At 40.7% G+C, this 25010-nt stretch overlaps 1 protein-coding gene across 5 annotated transcripts in view; it reads right to left on the reverse strand.

The window, feature by feature from the left end:
- Positions 1–25010, reverse strand: part of SRGAP2 (SLIT-ROBO Rho GTPase activating protein 2) — a 224639-nt gene that overhangs the window by 193082 nt on the left and 6547 nt on the right. The gene's annotated exons all lie outside the window — the stretch shown is intronic.

The following is a 25010-nucleotide window of genomic DNA, read 5'->3' on the forward strand; positions in this document are numbered from 1 at the left end:
GCTTGCAAAGAAATTCTGTTTGCCAGCCCATTCGTGTTTTTTTGTTTGTTTGTTTGTTGCTATTGTTGATATTCTTATCCTCCTGACCAAGAGGCCCACAGACTAGCACTATTCTATATTCATTTCTGTCTGTTAATGTATTTATAAAGACGAGGTTTATGGAATCTGCCAGGACCCAAAAGTGTAGAAGGACTTAAGACTGTAACTCTCTCTTAAATTCAGCTCAGAACCAACCTCACACCAATAGCTAGGAAATTTACCTCCATTATCACAGCTCCAACATGGAGTCTTTATACCTTCCGCCCAGCTCCCAGCCCAAGCCCCTGAGACCCACACTGCTGTTTGTATTGGCACCTGCAGGCAGCTTGTTCACACATATCCAGGCTACCAGAGCAAGAGGAGTTCAGAAGGGCCCTCCCATAAGTGAGAGGCTAGGGAGCAAAGTGACAGGTAGGATCTAATGTCCCACAGTAGCTTGTTTTCACTGTCACTTTGGCCTTAACTTATCACCTGCCAGAAGCTATTCAATAGCTCTGAGCAACGCCCAGTTACAAGGATCCCTTTTATCCTCTGTAGTCAAAAGACTGCCTACCCTGGTGCTTAGGAAGCCAACAGCAAGGATCAGTTTCTCCCTCTAGGCATTCCCTCTACATTCAGGAGCTCCTTTCACCCTGCCTAGAAGGGCCCACAATCCCTAAAATAAAAAGCAACACTCTGAAATAAGACTGTACTCATCACTCAACTCTTCAAAGATTAGGCCTCCTCCCATATCTTTGCTGGCCCCCAAAGCATTCTCATCTGTAAGTAGAAATAATAACACGACTGCTTTGTTGTGTCTTCTTTCAGGGTTGTAGAGATTAACTGAGATAATATAGACTTAGCGCAGTGCCTGGCACATACTAAGTACTCAGTAAATAATAGTTATTTTTGAGAAAGCATCTCCCTGAAAGATATGTTATTCTAACCCAAGTGTAAACGCTCTGCAAGTCAATTTTCAGTTTCTCACGCAAACAGAAGAAACTAGGAGGACAAAAAATCCTAAATAATAGATATTCTAAAGGTTCTCATTTAGATTCTGAGTACATTATGTGCAGTAATGCATGCATAGATTCATTTATTCAGAAAGACCTGTCTGGCGCCGACTATGCACACAGCACAACACTAAGAATGTGTAAGTATACGCACACACATATAATTAATAAGACACATTCATAGACACATACATCTAACACTTTTGAGCACCTATTATAGACCAGGTACTATATTAGGCACTGGAGATCACGGATAAATAAAACATGGGCCCTGTACCCCCAAAGCTTATAGTCTAATAGAGAAATTACGATTACAGGTGCTAAGATAACATTTTCTATAGCAAGCAGTGGGTGCAAAAAGGAGAGAATCATACACAGACAATGCTCTTTTAACCAACTTTCCAGCTTATCTGACATACCTTACTCTCTACACTACACTGGCTCGGTTATTGGTAGGCCCTTTGCTTGTGTATCTGATCCTTTCCACTCTCACCAGCCGTTCTGGGCACTTCCCCAGGGTCAGCAGTCTGTTGATAATAGATACACTCATTATTTTAATTATATACTAAATTAGTATATAAACTGATTAAATATAAGTGGAAAAAAAGAGGCGTTTCAATAAAAATAAGTTGAATACTTTGGAAAGATGAGGGCAAGTTGCTAAAAACTGCTGATGAATTAGGTGTGGGCAAGATAATGGCAAAAAACTGTAGTGGTGGAGCTAAAAATGTGGAAATGTTATGCATTTTATTTCTCAAGTGTATTTAAGAACTCACTTCACTTAAAAAGAAACAAACTAAAAATCACAGATATGTTAAGCATGTAGTTTATGAAAGTCATTAGAACTCCACTCTGAAAACTACACTCTAAGAAAAAGCCCTGGCCGCATCAAAAAATTTGTAAATATATGTACATTTACACATTTTTAAGTTAAAATAAGATACTTATGGACCATCTCAGTTTTTTCAAGATTCTCTGCTTTAACTGAGTTTTGAGATTAACTGAGCAAACTACTGGTTCTATTGCCCCAGATAAGAAGGTGTCCTGTCTATACCTGCCTATTTCTCTCAGATTGATAGCAAAATGAGTTTATATTCCCTTGGTCCAATCTAACTAGGTAGTAGAGAAAGTTGGCTCAGGATTTTATAAAACAGACCTGTTAAATACCTCTCGAACAGACAAAGTGTGGGTGGAATACTGAATTTTAGCCATATTTGCAGAGACCAAAATGCTAAATCTTGTAAGCATAAGCTGCACCCTGACTGCTCATAGCTGAAGCATAGGCCAAGAGGTGAGGGATGCTCCAAAAGCCGCCTCAGCTTTGGTCACAGGTCTGGACACAGCCCATGGGTTGATGCAAGCATCTGATGTTCCAACCTGGCATGTGATACCATCTCTGCAAGGAGAAAATGTCTTAGGTGATGTTTTACTGAGGAAAGGCACAAGTAGCAACTATCAAGAAGAAGTGAGGTCCCTTCTCAAGACCTCTCGATAGTCTAATACGAGTCTGTTTATCTGCATAGACTCTGGACTTTCATACCACATAACGAGGCACTGAAACTGAACCAACATCATTAGCTTCCCACCAGAGCTTTATGCCAAGATGCAATCTGTCAAGGGAGGCAGCACAGGGCCTCGTGTCAAGAAAAGTCTGCGGCAGCAGCAGAAAGCCAACTGAAGAGGCAGGCTTCAGCAGAATTCCAGTCACCTGACAATATTCTTAAAAGAGATATTTAACATACACAGGATTCCATTGAAGGAGGAGAGAAAAAAAATACCAACTCTTTTTTTGTTGCTGTTGCTCTTTAAAGACAAGGCACTGGTATGTGAGGAGGAAAAAGAACTGGAGAAACCTTTGTATATTGATCGAGAGCTGAGTTTATTTTTACTCTCCCTGCCAACAGAGGCAAGGTAATTCTATAAGCATCATTTAACTTTCTCACTAGAAACAAAATAGAGTAAGGCAGTTAATGCCTTGCATTCTGCATCTCCAATTCCAACTCCAGTATCACTTGTTTTTCCCCTGGAAAATTAAATTGATTCTCACAGAATGGCACCCAAATGTGTGCTTTCAAAGGCAGATCCCAAAACTGATGGGATCCTCAATGAGAGGATGAGGAGCTATTTTCCATTTTAATTTGGAGTAGGAAATCTGTGGGTCTCATTTTCTGCATTCGGGGTGGGCTTAGATGACCTCAAGGATCCCTCTCCTTCCAAAGGAATAAAAGGAAATGAGTTTCAATTACAGCTGCCAAATTTTAAATCAGGTATCAGCAAGAAATTCCTACTTTGAGAGCTGTCAATCAGTGAACAGTTTTCAAAATAGGTTGTGGAATCTTCTTGCCTGGAGACAGTTAAAAATAGGCCAGGCAGCCATCTGTCTTGGGAGGGTGCAGCCCCTCCAAGAGGTGGATGACAGAACAAAACTTCCTCCAAGGGAGTTTACGAAAGAGAAGTGATGAGGCTGAGGAGAAATAAAGGAAGGTGGAAGAAGGGCATCTGGGCCCTGGTAAAGCTGTGGGCTAGGCAGCTGGGACTCCTGTGGAAAGAGAAGACTTGAGTTGCAAAGAGGAAAATACAAGGGAAAAAAAACATGATATAACCACAGGGCTCTGAGCTCTTTAGGGAGAGCTGAGCCAATCTGGTTCCCAGCTGCTGGTCTTGGGTACTGGATGCTCAGCCACAGATCCTTGTGGAAGGTATTATTCCCCTCTCTAGTTCCCAAATGACTGTCTACATGAAGCCCAAGTGGAAAGTAGGAATTGGCAAATAAATCTAAGACCTCCCCCAGGTGACCAGCCGTACCCATGGAGTATTTCCAAAAAGTTTTTCTTTGAAATACACTCTTCTTTGTTTCATTTTCTCTGCTACCCTCTGGGGCTATCTGTAATCCTATACATTTCTTGCATTTCTTTTATTGCTATGGAAAGCTCTCTTGGGGCATGAAAAGGAACGAAACCTTTATGGACCTTTAGAAACCTAATTCTAATGGGAAATGCAAAAAAAAGCATTGCTAGGGCCTATAACCTCTGCAAAACGGGATTTGTCCCTCTCTCTGCAGACGCGAGCAGTCCTCTGACCCCATCTCTGTACAGCCATCTCAAATGTACACACTTGGGGCTCTCAACTAAAGCTTTGTTCCGAACACTGTGTCTTCCCATAGCACACTGAATGAAATCAGCCACGTGGCATTGTCACATGGGCCTTCAGGTACCCAGGTTTGCTGGTAGACAAAACACAGGAAGCCCACTGTCTTCTAAACCCCTATAGTGTAAGAGGCTCCCAAAGGGGAAAAGGGGAGGGCAGCCAGGTCAAAGGAGTCAACACCAGGGTCTCACCAAGCCAAGGTAGACAACAAACTAAAGACAGAGGCGAGGGATGGCCACCAGCTGTTGAGAGCCAGACATAAGGAAATACAAGGCTAAATCAGTGCCTGAAGCTCAATTCTTTAAAAAAAATTTTTTTTTTCTGAGTAGGGCTGCCAGCTAAGGAGAAACTTGAAGCTTAAGCATGCAGCCTGGTGATTTTTTTCCCCTTCAGCAAATCCAGAGAAATTTGCAAAGATAACTAGAAGAAAATCGATAGTATAGGGCCCAGATTTAAGATGAACTTTTGCAGAGGAGAATTCTGAGTCTGTTCTGTCCTTGCAGCTGTCCTAGGTCAGATGAGATGGGGCTTTTACCCTAACAGAAGGAACCAGACTAATTGAGAAGAACAAGAAGATAATGGATATAAAAGGGCCTTGTAAACTCATAGTCCAAAACAAATGAAAAAAAGAGATTATCATCATTGCTAATGGCACACAATTCTATCCCCAAATGGGGTGTCTAAATGAGAGCAATGTCACCTAGAAAAGCAGAGACCGCATTCATTCCCTGTGGCCACTCTGAGGGCTCAGATAGGGTACCGTCTTCTATTTTGCAGGTCTGGGGGCAAAGCTGGCTATGAAAAGGTGCAGGCCACTCCCTTCCTTGCTAGATGCCACACAGCAACTCCAGGGAGCAGTTACAGCCTAGCACCTGGCCAGACACCTGGACCTTCTGGAATGTACCAATCACTCTGGTCAAAATCTAAGCCCTGGAAATAGCGTACTGGGAAATGTCTCTCCTCAGAACCTAACTCAGGTGCAAAGGGAAGGTTCAATCCAGGATCCGCCCTACATAGCTATGAAACTCAGGGTTTGCTCATTTTTCAGAGCTGGAATCTCAACACCTTTGGGACTCATTCATCAGATATGGTATTGGACTATTTAAAGCTTTGGGGAGTTGCAACTAAGCAGCAGAGAGCTGGTTTCCAAGGAGGAGACTAAGCAGACTATACAGGAGCAGGGCATCCCTAGAGGTCGTCCCCTTCACCCCCAACACCTCCTCCAGCCCCTCGCAGAACACAGGGAAGCCAGTTCAGATAGGTGAGTGGGTGTCCTGTTTCTCAAGCTCTCCTGAGAAGGAGAACCCACACAATCCTTCTACAGCCTGGGGCTGATAAAAGAAGGGAAGGAAAAAACCGACAATGGAGCAACCAACCCACTAGCTTCCCATTCACTCTCAAAATTCAACACGAAGATGCTGGCTGGCTGGCTGCCAGCCAGTATTCTCCCCAAAAGAATATAGCTGAAGAAGCCGTCCAATCTGAGTGTGGGATAGTGAAAAAGAGCACTGGATTAGACATCAAAAGAGTCTGGGCAGGGGGAGAGATTAATTAGTGCAAAGGAGCATGAGGGAACTTTTTGGGATATAGAAATATTCAATATATTCTTTAAGTTTGTGGTTAATACAAGTGCGTACACTTGTATTAACCACTGAACAATAAGTGCATTTTACAGTATATAAATGGGTGCATTTTACAGTATATAAATTACACCTCAGTAAAGCTGCTTTAAAAAGAAAAAAATTGCATTCTAAATTCTGATTCTGCCCTTATTAACTGTGTGACCTTGGACGAGTCACTTAGCCTACCTAACGTTTTACTTGTCCCATCTGTTAAATGGGGCTAATCATTTCTGCCATGCTTACCTTGCAGGATTTTTACACTCATATGACATCATATATGTGAACTCATTTTAAAAAGCACAAAATACTAAACAAATATGAGGTAACTGCAATTATGTTTGTTCCACAACACTTGGGACCTCCCTTGCTGTAATTTTTTCATGATCTTAAAGCGTGGAGGGAAATTCTATTCTATTTAATTGCTGATGACTCAAAAATCTTTCCTCTGGAAAACTTTGACCTGAGTATTCTTTTTGCTTACTCCAGACTATCTGCTTGTCCACCTCGTCAATGTACATGTCACTTACTGTCGGCATGCAGGCCCTTCTGGCTCCCACAGATAAGCACCCCAACGGAGAGCACAGCCACTGGATGAGAACCATTCTGAAACTGTGGACTCTTCCCTTTCTGGGGAAACGAGTGAGTTGGCATTATACATGTTGCCACAGAGAGGTTTTTCTGAGAGAGGAAAAGGAAAGAAAATACAGGATCTCCTCATAGAAGGACAAAAGAGTGAAAACCATGGGGTCCCGGGGAGTTAGGTACAAACCTATTCATCTTAAATTAGCTAAAAAGGACTGAGATGATATAATCCAACTCCTTCATTTTAAAAATTAAGAAACTAATTTTAGAGAGAGAAAAAGTTCAAGGCTAAGTAAAATTGTTAAGTAGGTTCAACTGCAGGTGCTTCAAGCTTTTAGTTCAAGCCCCATACGTAATACACGGTCACTTTCCCCTAGCATGCTCTTCTTCCCTAAACTAGCATTCAGCAGTCTAGGTCCTTACCAACACCTCTTATTGGAAACAAGTGGAATCTCACATTAAAACAGAAACAGACAAATAGCGCTGTTGAGAAAGGGGAGGAAAGGGAACATTTTAAACAGGTAAAGCTAATAGTGGAAGAGATATCTTCAGCCAATCCCCTCACAGGGGACTTTGACAACCCTAACAACACACCCAATAGCTGGTTTTCCAGCAGGCCTTAGGCAAATAGAGAACTAAACTTGAAATTCTTCCAGGTAAGTTCAAGTAGGCTTATAAAGGAGTCCAAGTAAGTCTGCAGAGTTGTGGGCCTTATCTGCAGGCCTACCTTATCCTATAGAGGCTGTGCTGTCAGTGGCAACATCTTGCGTTAAACATCTTGCATAAACAGGAATCAGAGCTCTGCACAGACTCCCGCCTCTCTTCCTCTTCTTCTCAAATGCTCCTTTTAAATTCACATCTTTAAAATACTATTCATTCTTGTTTCTCCTGGTGGAAAGAGAAAACATGTCTCGCCTATGTCCACTATTCACCTAGTCAAAGCCACCGTCATCTCTCACTTGATTACTGCAAGAGTCTTGCATCTGGTACCCTTTCTTCTACTTTTTACCTAACATCTAAAAAAAATAAGTAAATTAGATGTGTCACTCCCCTGCCTATTTCCCTCCAGTGGCTTCCCACAGCACTGGGAATCAAATGCAGAGCCTGACGGTGGTCTCCAGGCTGGGTGTGGCCTGACCCTACCTGCCTGTTCTACTCACTTGTTATTCCTTTCCCACTTGCTCTCTACCTTCTACACAAACCTTCTCTCTGTTCCTCAGAATGCATGGCTCCATCCGCCTTCAGATCTTGGCACCTGCTGCTCCCTCTGCCCCTAGACCTTCCCTTGGCAGGCTCCTTCTTCTCTTCACAAGGTCAGCTTGGATGTCATCTCCCAAAGGACTTCCCTTCCGTGGGTTAAGAAAGGTCTCCACTACCTTGTCAGCCACTCTGCAGCTCATCACCTTACTTCTGTTTCCTTCAGAACTTGACTGTCTTAAATTACCTAAATAATTGATACATTTATTTGTTTATTGTGTATTTCTCCCAATAAGATTACAGATTCATGAAAGCAGAGAGTCGCTTTATCTTGTTTGTAACTCTATCTCTAGCACCAGATCAGAGCCTGGTTCACAGATGACATACACCACTATGTTATGAGTACATGAATCAATGAATGAATTTTTTGAATGAATCAAACTGGATGCCTTTAAGGACAGGGTAGGGTGCTTGGGTAGGCCCCACAGAGACAATCTGTACACATAAGAAATGCCAACACTGGCACACACTTTAGCAACAAAGAAATACATCTATAAGATGCTGAAGTGAGATCGAGTGCCTCCATTGGGCATTTCCATAATTAATCATCAGCATTCATAGTCTGAGATACCTATAATATCGACTCTACCAACGATCTGAAGAAAACCTATTCATTTAAACTGACAAAACCATGCTGTCATTTTCATTTCCATTACAAAGCATGCCAGTGTATCAGAAACATTTTGATTGATTGGACATCTTTCTCTCAACCCAAGTGATAACTGATCAGCTTACTAAGGGACAAATCATCCAACAACTCAAGTCACAAGCAGAAAAGTCTTTGCTTTCTTTCTTTCCTTTTTTCTTTCATTCTCTTTTTTTTCTTTCTTTCCCTCTTTCTTTATTCATGAGGCATGTGTATTTAAAATACAGAAAATTATTAATACTTAAAATTCTCTTTTAGGAGACACTAAACTGTAACAGTGTCACCCATTTTGTCTGGAATAAGGTAAGATGTATATATATATATATGTGTGTGTATGTATATATGTATATACACATATGTACTTCTACACATGTATATGTATCTATCTATAAATTGGTAGGAAACTAAAACAACTCCTTCAGCTGCCTGTGGGACACTGACTCCATGGCCCAGTGAGTGATGTACCACTTCATCTCCATCAACATTTTAATTCCTGCCCCCACAGAGAACAAATGAGATAGTAGAACTAAAAGCACTTTGAGTCTCTGAAAGAAGCTACAAAAATCCTGAAAAAAGAAAAAAAGAAAAGTACGAATACAGTCTCTGAAAGGGAACAAAAAGAAAGTCAAGGTGTTAATTGATGAAGAGTCCTTCAGTTTTAAGAGAGCCATCCTTGACTACCCTTCTGTCTCCTGCAGCCGCCCAGAGATTCTTTTCAAGGATCCTCAGTGATTAGCTCTCCCATTGCAATCAGTCTGTTTATTCAGCGGTCTTTTGACAACCAAAATGCTAGGAGCAGCTCAGCTCAGGTGCTCAGGCGTGGCCCAGCCAAACAGGCCTGCACAGGTTCGAACCCCACCCAGGAGTAAACTAGGTAGAAAATGAAAATGGGCAAAAGAATTTAATGAGTTGTTAATGATTTAAGTATTCACAGTGATATGCTTGCAAGATAAGACAAAAGGGACCTCAGAGCAGTGAAACCAACTCAAACCTAGAACACATTCAACAGTGGGGAATGCAATTACACAACTTTGGCACAAATTTAAGAAGCTTCCAAAACAGAACTAAGACTGAAAGATCCTGAGGTGTAGCGTCTGCCTCCACTCAGAAGTCCCACCCACCCCATCCCATCCCCTTCCTAAAAAAGTGTTCTGTTCTTTTCTTTAAACTTTCCTGAGCAGGGTATTCAGCAGTCTTCATAGTTTTAAACTACACTCCACAAACACCTGGCTTCTGCCTAATGTCAATCCTACCTCTCAGCTGTTTACTGAGGACAGGACTAAACTTGAGTTGTTTCCTGCAAAGTACAATGGTCAACATAAAGATCATCTATTTGAAAGAAAACTGCTTTTAAACAGATTAATAAGCTCCATTCTTACAGGTTCTCACACTTGGTATATTTTTCTAAAACATCCCCAACAAGATAAGAGGTTAGGAAATGGCTCCCTTGGCTAGTTAAGAAGGAATGTCATCTTTAAAAAAAGAGAAAAAAGAAAAAAGAAACTAATGGAATCACCCTGCTAAAGAACTGGCAGACACAGGCCATACTTTAGTGCATTTTTGCAAGCAAATTAGATTTTCTTTACCCAAATTTATCCAACTTTGGAGTCTGCAATACCAAAATAGATATATAAGAAGGTCCTCCAATTTCCCATTTCTGGCCCCAAAACAAATTAGTTTAACATTTATTCAAGACACTTAGATGGCTGCTAAATAAGGATGATTTTAAGTCACGATTAAGATGGCTTTTCTTTTTTTACCTTTTCTATTTTAATAGCCTTTAATACATGATGGTATTAAATCTTTCCAAACATTTTTATATTTGCTTTACATAAAAAACTTTTTGTAAAAATTGAGAAAATATACAGAAGCACAATGAAAACAAATCAAGATCACCTGTATATTCCTATCTATCAACAAAAATCTGTTAAAACTTAAGATGGCTTTTCAAACTATCAACAAGTGGATGTCTTAGTCACCTGTTAAATGCTTGGCACTATGTTCATACCAGTGAGAGATATAAAAGAAGTATAAAATAGAGTTCCTGTCATCCATACCTAACAATCAGAGATAGTCTTCAAATTAATTTACCAATAGAATATGTTGCATAATGAGATTATTTGTAAATTGTCGAAGTTCAAAAACATTTCACCATAAAAGGCATGCTATGGTGTTTCAGTTCTCAGGGTGGTAGAAAACCGACTTAGCCCATAATGAAATTGAAATATCGAGTGTGCGCAAATGAAACATGATATAGAAAACTGGTAATACTAGAAAAATCTAACACATATATGGTGCTTTGTTAACTACAAAGAGTTTCTCAATAAACTTCACCGTGACACTGGATAGGTGATATCTGGTAAAACATGGTAATACTATCCACTGTTCAGGATATTGAGGCACAGAAAGCCTGAAAACATTTTTTTTTTGATATATTAAATAAAATACTAAAATTAAAAAAAAGTCACATAGCTACTATAGGGCAACAGGTGGCATTCTGACTCCAAATCCCATTCTCTTTCCACTAGTGTAAAACTGAATAAGAAATAGGTGTAGAGTGATTTGTTTTTGCTTTGTTAAGACTGGTGCCTCAGAAAGAGGAAATTTCAATTGAGAAAGATGAGGAGGTAAATGGAAACTTTTAGTGATTCTAAGGAGGCTTAGGGGCACTTTTTCAAGCTTTCAATGTTGACAGCCCTGGTGCGTTACTACCGTCATTCCACAGAGAGCTTTGGAGGGGCCTTTCTTCCTTTCACTAGGGCTTTCCAAGTTCATCTGCCATGGCTAAGGTATGTTGTAAGAGGGTGTTTGTTTTGGGTTTGAAAAGATTTCCTTGATAACTGGATAAGACAGGAAAAGAGAAAGGAAGGAAAAAGTGTAATTAAAAAGACAAATGTTTATAAGAGAAAGACTGCTCGAGGTAGAGTTAACTGAGTTGCAAGCCTTGAAGGAAAGGCAAAAGGGGCAGAGAGAGGGCTCTATTCTATTAAGGAGACCATGGAGAACAGCACTGAGTGAGGCCTCATCACTGTGCCATCAGGCCAAGGCAGCTTGAAGGAGGAGGCAGCAGCAGCTATAACTCAGCTATGCACAAATACGGGTCTCCCCTCACAGTGAGGGTCTATAGCTGAGAAGATAGCTATAAAAGTCACAGGTGACAACACAAATAATCACATCTACACTTTCCACAAAAATCCCTCTAACAAAATAAATGTGCAAAGTCCATTCATGCATCCAATAATCCAATAAACATTTACCTTGTGCCGAGCACCACACTAAATGCCAGAAAAACAAAGATAAACAGGCACGGTCCCTGCCTTCGAGGAGCTCACAGTTTAGCAGGTGACAAAGATGCACAAATAAGTGCAAAATCATGCAAGTGGTATAAATTTATCTAGTTAAATACTGACTACGGCATTGGCACAGTACACTTTAAGCATAAACAGATCCCGATAGGTTCTCCAACACACTTGGCAGACTTGCTATTTATCATTTACCCATCCATATACAGAGGCCCACACTAATACTTAGGCCAAATCTACGTTATTAATCACGTATTTGCCAGCTAAGTCACTTTCCTGGTGTCTACCCTGCCCAAATCACTGTTTTGTTTCTAAGCGGGAAGAATGCATGTGTGCATAAATCTCGCCCAAATTGTGTAAGAGCAACCTGAACTTGGGGTGGTGCAAAAGGGGTTCACCATAACATGACACGTCATTTCAAGTATGGCACAGAAAGCAACAGGTGATTCACTTTAACAAATACCCTTGAGTCAATGTTATATAGGTCAAGTCCCATTAAAACAAGCTCTAAGAGACGGTCCACCTTCTTCTGTTGCACCAAATAAAATCTTAATTTATATTTGTTCGGGCTGTGTAATTTATAAAGCAGATGCACAAGCATTAGATAATTTCATCAACACAGCAACCTATATATTTAGGGATTATTTGGTTATCTTATACTTGCAGAAGCTGAGGCCGCAAGAGGTTTTACCCAGGGGCCTGAAGTTAATGGCAAGGGTCAGAGCTAGGACTGGTCTGAAAGCCTTCTGACCTCTAATTGGTATTTTTCTTTTCTTTTTTTTTTTTTTTTAACCAAACTGCTGCTTAAAATTCCCAACTCAACTGTGGGTAATCTTTGTTACTCTGAAAGAAAGAAAAAGGAGGAGGATGGTAATTCCTACAGTCTCCTTGGATCCAGCATAGTGGATGAGAAGTAACAGGCCATTCTGTTCAAAATAGAAATAACGCTAAAAATTCAAAGTCTTTGGAGGTGATGATGGAATACATTCAATTCAACTGCCAATATCTAAAATATATTTTCCTAGAAATAGCGTTAGCTTAATCCCCTCTCTCAACAAACCCCACATCACAATCTCCAATCAAATCCTCAATCAAGGAGCCATCTTGACATCCCCAAATTATTCAAACAAAGGCGATTAGCCACTCCTGCCTCCACACCTCGAAACAGCACCAGCACCACCCAGTCATGTTTTGCTGAACTCAGCCTCTCCCACACTCCCTGGGATGCTTTTAAAATAACTTGCTCATGAGCCAGCTCAACCAAGGGAGCTCGGGTGGCGGTGGGCGATGGGGGAGCCTGACTTGACTTTTCTGTAATTCACAGGCTGACCCTCAGAAAAGACCCCAGAGCAGGAGATAGGCTTATCACAAGAGAGCAGCACAGCTCACAGCTCACAGCTCAAGCTTTCCCTCTCACTGCTTAGCCATGCTCATCCCCAACAGGGCGTGGGGAAACAAGATGTTATTAATTCCTGAACACAAACATTAATCAGACTGAAATGTAAAGAAGCTGCAAACGAGGTTAGATATTTGGCATACACACAAGGTATTATCTATTTCATAGTTTCTCTGTAACTTTTCCAATTTAGAAGAAAGGTAAATGACAGATTTGATGAAAGTGGGGTGGGGGAAATGGGAAAGGAAGGGCACTGTCAGTTGCCAGATGAAATTTCCGCATGAATGGAACTGTCACTTCAAACTCAGGATGTCCAAAACAAGGCTCATTCTCTCATCAAGTGCAGCATCTCCTCTTGACTTCCCTACGTCTACTTCTGCCATTGCCGCCATGGTTCTTCCTGTCCCCCAAGCTGAAAACCTCAGGCCTTCCTGACTCTCGCCTCACCCGTGGCTCCCACACCCATCTCAGCAGCTCATCGTGTGGCCAAACATGGTACAGAGGGGAAAAGAACACGCAGCCTTGGAGTCCAACAGACCTGGGCTTCGGTCTTCACGCTACCACAGGTCTCCTTGGATCGCCTGAGCACAAGCTTCTAGTTCAGTAAATGGACAATCCCGTTTGCTTCATTGGTGGCTTTAAGAATTGGTCTCATTTAGCAACATATTCGCAGCACCCACCTCAGGTCCCAGCACAGACTGGTGTACACTGAGTGGGCAGGAGTGGACCTCCCTTCCCAGCCCGGGGCAACCGGGGAGTCTCTCTGAAACACGACTTCATCGCGCCGCTCTTCAGCTCAGACTGCTTCCATTGTTCTGCGCTGCCTCGGTACAGAGCCAGACTCTGGCTGACCTTCAAGATCATCAAAAACCATCCAGTCCGATCTTACGCCTCCGTCTGACTTCTTTGCTCCAGCCAGGGTCTACTCACTCAGCAAACATTTACTGGGTGCCAACCACATGCAAACATGGTGCTGGATGCTGGGAATGTGGAAACGAAAGGCTGCCCACCCTCAAAGAACTCACAAGCGCCTTTCTGGAAGGGAGTGTGTGTCTGGCGGGGAAGGGGTCTGGGGTGGGGGTGAGGGTGGATAAGACCATCATTGTATTACAGAGTAGGAAGTGATGCAGGAGTGGTGAGCACGGTGGGGGCTGTGGGAACACCACTGAGGGAAGCGCACACACTGCCTCTGTTCTTTCCTCCTACTCAGCTAGCCAAGTCCTACTCCGTAAGTCAAGGTCTTATTCATTCTGGCCCACACCTCTCCCATCTCTACATTCCTCAAGTTCTTATCAACACTACTCATTTTCAGTCATCTCCTGGCTGATGTCATTTCTTCTATTGCTGTGGGTTAAATTATTTTTTTAATTCCTTTTCGTATTCATTGGCTGTTTTTCTCTACTGGTTTACGGGATCATAGAGGATATGGACTAGACTCCTGACAACTCTAAATCTCTCATGGAACCTACAGAATTACTCATGGAACAGGTGATATATTAGGAACCACTGACAATCACAAAATGATGTATTTATTTAATTTTGACAAACAGTCCTCACTCACTACTGGGTCCTAACTTCTACATGGCTTACCCTTTGTGTCAAAACCAAGACAAGCCAGACTCCTGGCTATCTCTGAAGAACTTTCTAAAACTTTTTTTTAAATTCTAGTTTTTAAACCTTTAAAAAATATTTAAGTGTAAGTTCTTCAAATAAAATCTTAGGTGGACACTCAATATAGTAAACATAAAAGCAGAACTTTCTGGTTGGAGCTGTGGTGGCAATCTAGTACTGCCCGCTCAGGAAGGGAACAATCATTTGCCGCCTCACCAGCTGCCCCCGATACATATCCCAAGTGGCAGTGTTAACGGCACTGCAGCATGTTGGAAGGTCAGTCATCTTGCCCACAAACGTGTGAAAACTGGATACATGTTCAAATGTGACATTACAAATCAGTGGGGGTCAGGAAAGTTGAACCCTCTCAATAAGTAGAACTAGAACAAATGGTTAACCATATTAAATTAAAATAAAGTTAGATCCCTACCTCGCACCATTCACAAAAATAAATTCCTCATTTATTCAAGGCAGATATGTCAGAAGCCAAAGTTTAAAACCTTTAAAAGAAAATTATAGGAGAATATTCTTATGATTTCCAGGATATCAAAAGATGTTTGTGTGTATTTAAATAAGTATACACAATAAAGGAAAAGCTAGACACATTTGAGTATATTAAAATTCAAAATTCCTTGTGTCAAAGAATCCGATAAAAAGTGGAAAGGTAAGGCAACTCTGGAAGAATTTATTTGCAACCCATATTATCAAGAAAGGGTAAATAACCAGAATATATAGGAAACACCTACACATCCATAATAAGAAAAAGACAACCTAAAAGAGCTCTCAAGATTGCAATTCAAGAACTACTTGCTCTAGATAAGATTCCAGCTCATATTCTCTCAGAGCTTAAAGACCTAACACAGTGAAATGGCATCTTGTCCCATTTATGCATGTTTATATTCTATTATTGTTTATAACATTCATTATCATATATTATTTCAGTATACTTATACCACAACCCTGGGACGTAGGCAGAAGATACCACTTCCTAGTGAGAAGCAAAACCTAGGTTTTCTAACTTCTAATCCACAATATTGCCATTTAAAAATAAATTACCTCCACTTCTTAAAAAATACCTATTCACACAAAAATCTGTACATGAATGTTCATAGAAGCTTTATTCATAACAGCTCAAAACTGGAAATAACCCAGCTGTCCTTCAATGGATAAATAGCTAACACACTATGGTACGTCCATACCATGGAATACTATTCAGCAACAAAAAAGAACAAACAGTAATACACACAACAACCTGGATGAATCTCAAGAACTATGCTGAGTCAAAAAAAAGCCAGTCCTAAAAGGCTACATAATCATATTATGTAATGATTCCACTTACATAATATCCTTGAAAGGAAACTTGCAAGTTAACTTGAGACACTAATAAAAGTTTTACACAATCTCTCTATATTATTTCTTACAACTGCATATGAATACATAATCTCAAAAAAAATTTTTTTTAAAAAAGGATGAAATCACCTTGCCCTGTTGTAGTACTATTTTGAAATTAAATGAGATAAAAAAAAACTAGAAAGGTACTTTACAGATTGCTAAGTGCTCTATACAAGGTGCCAATCACCATCTTCCTCCTCAACCAGACTTGTCAACATTGTCAGACTGGGCCTAACATCCCTCTCATCCACTGGGCCTGCTGCAACCCTCTGCTGTGGTCCTACCACTGTAACTGTGTTATCTGTCTATCCCTTTTAATAGACTGAAGCTCCTTGAAAGCCAAAACCTTGTTATTTTGCTCTATATGCCCACAACCTAGCACAATGCCAAGCACACAGAGGTGCTAAATAAATGGGTGCCGAACTGAAATCAGCTCATGATTTTCTTGTTCAATACAAAGTGTCCCAACACTGGTGACAGTAAGGAGAGGAGGGGACTGGGAAGAACAATACACAGCCATGAAGCCACACCTTAAAGTTTCCATCAATAACCTCCTCGTTCCCTCCCTGAACCATTGAGAACCCAAGTGAAGCAAAGGCCTGTACAGAAAGTGTGGTGGCAGCAGGAAAAAACTTGAGTTCGATTCACCAGGCCTCCTTTTTTATCCTATTTCAAGCTCTGCAAATGAAGGAATTGACCAATTATAGTTTGGGTCACTGGAACAAGAGGGGAAGGTAGGCTGTGGTATATTCTTCTGGAAAGGATTTTAAAGGGGAGCTGACGGAAATGATTAGACTGAAGAATTGCCCAGGGGGCAGAAGAATGTACTAAATGATCTGTCGGGGTCTCTCAGAGATTTCGCTCTCTCTGCCTGGGCAAACATTTGGTTCCTGGGATAGGGAGGGGGTTTCCACGCCCAGAAAACAATGCTAGTTCCTCACTCCTCCTCCTCCTCCAAATACTTCTCAAGCATTTAAAAAAAAAAAAAAAGCACAAGCGGGTGCTTTGCTGCTCCTAATGTTATCGGATAATTTTTCAAATTCTTACTCAATTACATATCACTCTCTTATCTGCAATCTCCACAGACCAAATAACCCCGCTTTCACATCATGCCCACTGAGCCTCCAGAACACAAGGAGCCCTCCCAAGTAATTCCAGCTCTCATAAACATGAGATCATTTTACATTAAGTTTTGTGAGTGTGTGTGTGTGTGTGTGTGTGTGCGCACTCGTACCTACAAGTGCTTTTTTCTTCTAGGAGGGGTGAGGAAATTGGAGGCAACAGAAGGTTAAAAACTTGGGAGGTTTCTGTTTTTGCCTAGATAATGATTAACTCTTTTTGCTGCCGAATCCAGAAGAGCTGGCATTTCTCGATTGGCGGTCCTGCTCTCTGGCCAAAGGAGCACAAGAAAGTTCACACACACACACACACACACGCACACACACTGACTCTTAGAAGGAAATAACTGGCACAAGTCGGTTTCAGGCTTTTGCAGTGAGAGCGCTACTGATGTCTTAAGGAGCACTAGATGTTTTAAAATTGTGTTGTTACTGGTTAAAATATCCAGATCGAGAACCTCATTAATCAAAGCAACAGATATCATCTACCCAAAATGCTTCAATGTTTCGTTTCAAATTGCTGACAGCAGAGTTGAGATAACTTACATCACCACAAATCACTGAATAAATAAGAGATCAAGAGATAAAGCACAATTGACTCCAATGATGTCTAAAATACAAAGCCTACTAATGTCGTTTAAAGATGAAACCTTAAACCAGGAGTAGGAGAGATGAGTAGGAAGAACCTATAGTATCTCTCCTCTAATTTCTATCTTTCCCTCAGGACAATAATCCATATGTAAACTTGATATGACAACTTACTTTATGATAACCATTTTTTGGTCATTTGAAGCAAGGAACTAGTAATCTATCTTTCTACATTCTAGCTGAGAATCCCAAAGGTGGAAGGAATTGTCAAACATTACACAGCCAGTCATCCATTACCCTACAGTTCTCCATCCCTCCCTATGAATGATATTTTTTAAATGCTGTAATGATAAAAATATGAGCTGTCATTATTATCAATAGTACTCATTTTAAAACAACAGATTGTTACTTAGCCTATTCATTAGGTTAAAAGAAAACAAACATAAACATGAAAACATTTCAACTCCAGATTACATCATGTCTCATCTCCATCCACAAAGAAACCCCTGAGTTGACAAAGGACTTAACATATGAAAAGGAATATAACAGCCGAGAGGCCATTCTACATCCTGTCACTTCCCCCACAGCCCAGATGTCTAGATAAACCCTAAGAGGGTTCCATACCCACACCACCTCCCCCTAGTTTGTCCCAGCCCAGATGTCAGGGATTAAAAGCCTCCCACTTCCTTACTTCTTTAATTTTAATTAAAGACAATAACCCAACTTTTTCTTTTTCTTTTGAATTCAAGCACTGCATACATCAACATAAATGTCTATTTTGCCTCTAGCCCACCAAGGCAGAGGAGGAAAACCGTACACACAGTAACAGCAGGTTATTTTCTCACTCTGTAAATCTCTGAGGTCCAAGGTTTAATATATTTAACCTGATGAAAGCAGACTGTCCCTAGTAATCCAGTCACAAGTCCACCCCTAGGCCCAGTAAGTAACTATCCCTCCCCTTGTTTTTTCCAAATGTGAGGCACCTCCTCCTAGCAGATAGTGACACCTAACCAAGGTCACTTTCCAAGCCAACTGCCACTCTGCCACCACCTGGAGCCTACCCTCCGGAAGTAGGCAGCAGCCACACAGACATGTCAAGCCCTGGAACTGGAAAGTGTCCTTCAAAGAATATAACACTTTTTGTACTTACAAGCGTGCCTGCTCAATAGGAGCAAAATCGTCATCTTCAGTATCTTCAATAAACAAAAAACGTGACCCATGAAAGCAAGAAGGATCTTAGAAAATTTCTAATTTAATCCCTAATTTTCTAGATGAGAAAACCAAACCATAGGCAGGTCGGGTAGGTTTGTACCACGATGATACTGAGAACACCACTTTAACTCCTTTTTGCAACAAGATAATAGGAAATGAGAACAATCACTAAATATGTATAGCATTTCCTAGTTTCAAAGGCCTTTCAAACGAATTCTTTCATCCGAGCCTCACAACAGTGTTAAGTCGGCTTGGGTTCATTCTCTGTCTTCATCACTCACTAGCTGTGTGTTTTGGAGTAAGTTATTAAACCTGTGCTTCATCTGTAAAATGGGGATAATAATAGTAGCTACCTCATAGGGCTGTTGAGAGATTCATACACGAAGTGCTTAAAACAGAGCCAGACATAAGAAACACCCAATAAATGCTAGCCATCATCGTCCATATTAGCCAAGACTAAAAATCGTTGTCCCAGTTTTACAGATGAGGTCCCCCCAAATCACAGTAGTGAAGGCAAAGCCAAACTAGAACCCAAGCTTTCTGCCTCCAAATCTAGCACTCTTTTCCTTGGAATCATTCTGTCTGTGTAGAACCCTGTAGTTCAATTTGCTATGGCCCAAAGGAAATATTGCTCCAAAATAGGTACGCCAATCAAGAAGCTCCCTTAATGAGCAGCATCTGACAAGATCCGGCCCAATATCCACCCCCAACGATAAATACATATATACATACATACGTATATATAAAAAAAAGACTTATGGAAAAAGAGAACAGATCTCTAAGTTTAAATATTCGGAGAAATTGTTGCCATCTCTTTAGAAACAGGATGTATTTCCTAAAGCTTAGGGCATGTCATGTCTTAGCCAGCTCATGCTCTTGGGTCCCTTTGTTATCTGTGCTTTGTCTACCTGTGGTGCCCTGGCCACCCAGCCATCCGTGGCTGGTGAGGTCACCTTCTCCAGGGAGAAGCACTCAAACCCTGCCCACCATGCTGGGATTCGAAATGCAGGATCTGCGTTCAGACAGCAAAGACAAGGTCCCAACTTTCACAATGCCTTCCGGGCGAGATCAGGCGCGTTCAGGGTGGTATGGCCACAGACACACAATACCTTTCAAATCGCCTGCCCACTAATTAGTGCATTTGTAGAAAAAAGATTAAAAAAAAAAAAGACTTTGCCTTCTCCCTAACAGATGGCATCCTAAAATACCCACAGAGGCACACTTCCCAGCTGTATTTCCTTCCCCGCCAATATATATTTCAAGTTCAGAACCATTCATTCACAATGTACAAATAAGGTCAAGGCTACTCAATACCAAATGACTTGAAAAACCAGAGAGAAAAGTTTTCCAGTTTGTCCCTTTGGATGTTTCCTCTCCATTTACCATACAGCGTGCATCTGCTTCTAACAAGGCAATAGCTCTCTCCAAATCCATGCTTCAAAAAAGTGTCACGACAGTTCCTTTTCCAGGTCAACTCTATTTTAATTTCCAGTCAAAACAGACCTAAACTTATTCAACTTTAGACTTTGAATATCTGTTTTAAATGATGAATAAATCCTGGACAAATGTAAAATGAGTTTTACTTCAATTACAGGAAACTCTTTGGAATTCCAGAGTTAATATTTTTCTTGGTTTCCAAGGAATGAGCTTTGACTGAAGAAATCTGATCGACCCAAGTATAGATCTAGGGCATGGATTCTAAAGAAAGCAGTGGGATAGTAAATAAGAAAATCAACCCCCACTGGGGAGCCTCCATGTGCTATATAGTTTGTACCACTCCTTATGTAGTGATAATATTCACAATGTTTGATCTACTTTGAATTTCAAATAACATTAACATAAGGAGAAGCCTTTTCACTGGAATAGAGGGAGAAATGCAGAAGTATGGCATCGTGGCACTGTCACATCCAACCTCAATTCAGAAAACATTTACATTCAATTATAAGCATTTTAGTACTTACTATGTGCCAGAAGCTGGACACATGGAAATGAATAAAAGACAGTTCTGTCCCCAAGGTGCTCAGTGAGTTGTAAATAAAGAGATGTAAATGAAAATGTAATAGGATGAGTACAATAACACAAGTAAGCACAAGGACACTCTGTGAGGAGACGCTGAGGGTACATGGATTAATTCTGTAAAGCAAAGGGAGATGCAGAGGAATCCTGCCTGGGATCTGCACAGGGTAACTGTGCAGGGAGCAGGGGAAATCAAGGAAGACTTCCTAGAGGTGGAAGAATCTGGGCTTTGTTTTAAAGGATGAATAAGTGTTTTCCAGATTCAAGGAAAATGACCCATTCCAAAGAGAGGACACAGCATAGATAAAGCATGAAGTGTAAAATAACATAATATAGTTAGGAAACTGGAGGCAATTCATCTTTGTGATGTAATGTGAGCAAGGTAAGTGGGAAGTGATGGATATAAACAGACTTTTATAGTATGACCTTAGCGGAATAGTATGCTTGTTTTTACATCATTTTGGTGGTATTGTGTAAGATATATTGTCCAGATCAAATTAAGAAACTATTTCTAAAAAAATTATTTGTAGTAGTCCAGGTCATTCATTTATGCATTCATCATTACAGCCAGTATATTTTTACTAAGAGCCACCATTTAGGCGACAACACTGTTCTAGACATGTTTCCTATCTGAAGAAACCCCATAATAAGAGCTACTTCCTTAGCATTTAATATTTGCCATACACTGAGCTAGCATTTTACACACGTTCGCAATAAACCAGTAAGGTAGGTCTTGTTATCTTTATGTCACAGAAGAAGAAGCTTGGAAGACAAATTGAGTAATTTGGGCAAAGCCATAGAACAAGAAGGTGATGTTGACAAGATTCCAACTGAGGGCTGGTTCCACCATGCAGAGCACTAACCACTAGACGGTCATGGCACGCCACTAGCAAGGCAGAGAGAGCTGGTTCCACAGCTTGTCTACGTTCTTTACATTGCATTACACAGCCTCGAAACATTCCTACCAGAAGTCCAGTAGAAGAGAGAAGAATTGAAAGACAAACATTTAAATCATAAGGCAGTACAAAACCAATGCCATAGTGCTGTGAGTGAACTAGAGAGAAGGGTCATTTCTGGTCAGAGTGACCGAGGAAGGCATCCAAGAAAAGTTGGTTTTACTGGAAGGGTGAGATTTCAGTAGGTGGAGATGCAAGGCTGGGCAGGGAGAAAGGGGTATTCCACAAACAGCGCTCAGAACTCGGACTCTGGCGACAGGCAAGGTTCTAATTCTTATTCCAGCATTCACCAACTGCTGCCCTGGGACAAGTCACTGAATCTCCTACCCGCCACTTTCTTCATCAGCAAAATGGGATAATAGCAATAATTCCTCCTGGAGTTGGTATAAGGAATAGAAAATAATCTATGTAGAATATTTAGCATAATGCCTAGTACATGGTAAGACCCAAACAAACAGCAAAATGTTAGCTAACAGTATATGTGTTTAACGAATGGCAAATAGTCCAGAGAGACTTCCAGTCCTCTTAAAGTAAAATCAGAAATATAGTTAAAATGATAAAATTGAGACGAAGACTGAGAACTAAGTTAATGTTCACTTGAGAAGTTGGTCTCTATTCAGCAGGTGCTAAGGAATTAATCATTAGAGGAAAGAAGCCATATTCATAACATTCTGAGCATATTGAACATGGGAGCCCCCAGCCCCTCCGCCTTGGCATCTGGCTCACTTGTTACCCCCTCAGAAGAGGCATGAGGCCCTAGGGACTGGTTCAGTAAGGTCTATAGGAAAACAGACACTGTCACTCCTCAACTCCTAACATGTCCAAGGTTTTTTTTCTTTTCTTCCTCCCCCTATCCTATGCCTTCCCCGCTAAACACACAGTAATGGCTAAGACACAATTATGAACCCAACTTCCCCGGGAGACTGCCTTTATTCACTAAGGTTAAACAAATTTTCCAGGAACCAACCAGGGTAGTGCGGATCATTACTTGTTACTTTTTAGAACTTGGGAATACCTGGCTTTTACTTATTTTTAAGCTAATGTCACTTCTGTAATGTGGTTATTATATTACTTATTTATTAACACATTATAATGAATAGATTTTTGATAGTGATGGTTATGTTCACTTGATATAATGGTTTCAAAAGGGTAAAACATATCTCAAAACTTATCAAATAGATTCCTTAAACATGTGCCGTTCATTTTATGTCAATTAAATCTCAATAAGGCTGTTAAAAATACAGTAAGTTTAGTAATTCATGTAATTATTAAAGTATAAAATTGTTATTAATATATAATGCTCATATTATGAACATAAATGCATATTCATAAAGTGAAAATATAAATGTATATATTAAGTCTTAGCTCTAAAAAAATTTATCAAGACAGGTGATTATATGGAAATGTATATACAGGCTTGTGCAACTTTGATGTAGAGGGCATTTTTTTAAAAAATAGGATACACCAATGTTCATAGCAGCATTATTTGAGAAAGGTGGAAGCAACCCAAGTGTCCACCCACAGATGAGTGGATAAACAAAATGGTCCTATACATAGGCCTTAAAAAAGGAAGGAAACTCTGACAAATGCTACAACATGGATAAACCTTGAAGAAATTAGCCAGTCACAATAGGACAAATATTGTATGATTCCACTTATATGAGGCACCTAGAGCAGCCAAACAGAGATATGGGGAAGACAAGAATACTGTTTAATGGGTACAGAGTTTCACCTTTGCAAGATGAAGAGTACTCTGGATAGATGGTAATGGTAACTGCACAACAATGTGACTGTTCACCTAACTGTATACTTAAGAATGGTTAAAGTGGTAAATTTTATGTGATGTGTATTTTAAAATTAAAGAGAGAGATGAGAGTGCCTATACATTACTGTAAAATCAGTAAAGGTGTTATTTTGTCATTTTTAAAAACGTTTTAAGTACTCTCATTATTTATATTTAAATCAAACAACTTCTCAGGTAACTGTCTCAGATTCCCCAAAAAGCCAAGTCTATAACTGATACCAGGTTAAAAGTGAATTTTATTACAGGTAGACATCCACATACCAACTTTTCCCCTGCAACATGACATAATATTTTCCTAATGAAGCCCTCAGAGGTCTAGGGTGTAAGGTAAGGACAATTCCTATGGCGTAAACCTTTCCGGAAGAACTCTACAGGTGCCCTGGCAGCCTAGTGAATCTAGAGTGAACAGTGGGACTTCATGAGTCAAGGGCTAGGCACCTGCTGATTTTCAAAGAATGTGGACCCCTACCTATCAGGGCCAGGTGAGACTGCAAACTTCACAGCAGAGAAATGATCAGGGCTTCTCCAGGCTTTTGACCTGTGTGGTACATGGCAATGTGGCCATAACTACCTGATGAACTTCTCCAAAGGAAATTTCTGTTCTCATTTCCCAAGAGAATGCCTAAACCTGGGAAACCTGAGGACTCGTCAGAACACTGTTTCTAACCATTGCTGCTTTGCACATCACACAGCATCCCCAGTTCCTTGCCTACCACCTTCCTCCAGGCTCCTTTGACTGTGATACAGAATACTTGAATTTTTCCAAGGAATCATTTTCTTCTAGGAGTTCACCTGACTGCAGAGTCCTATTTTCCCAGAGCAAGGGAAGCAAAGCCTTCAATCATTCTCAAGAAGACGATAGCATCTGCTTGGGGATTCCAACGAGATGTTTTACTGCAGCTTTTCACAAACTGATTATATTCAAAGCCCCCTTGGGAAGCAGGGGCTGGGAGGAAAGAAGCTTCAAAGAAGACCTTTGTTGGCATGAGTGAAGCACCGAACCGCTTAGACCTCCCAGGGGAATAAGTTGTTTAAATATCAGCAATCGACATTCCCAAGTCCATGTGCACATACAATGTGTCTAGAGTTTTAAATTTCATCCCCTGCTCTGAAAGGGTCCTGAAAGGGTTAAACTGTTCCAGGCAAAGGCCTGAGGCTTTTCTATCAAAATGCCGCAGATGGAAATCACAAAATTTCACTTCTCAGCTCTGTGGTACACACACACACTGTTCTTCTAAGACATTATTTAAAAAAAAAAAAAAAAAAGACAAGACCCCTAATGTTCTCAAGAAAGAGAATTTGACTGCTCAGCACACAGTGCCACTCTGTT

The sequence above is a fragment of the Pteropus alecto genome, unplaced genomic scaffold, assembly GCF_000325575.1.
Source record: "Pteropus alecto unplaced genomic scaffold, ASM32557v1 scaffold359, whole genome shotgun sequence".
Classification (NCBI taxonomy): Eukaryota; Metazoa; Chordata; class Mammalia; order Chiroptera; family Pteropodidae; genus Pteropus; species Pteropus alecto.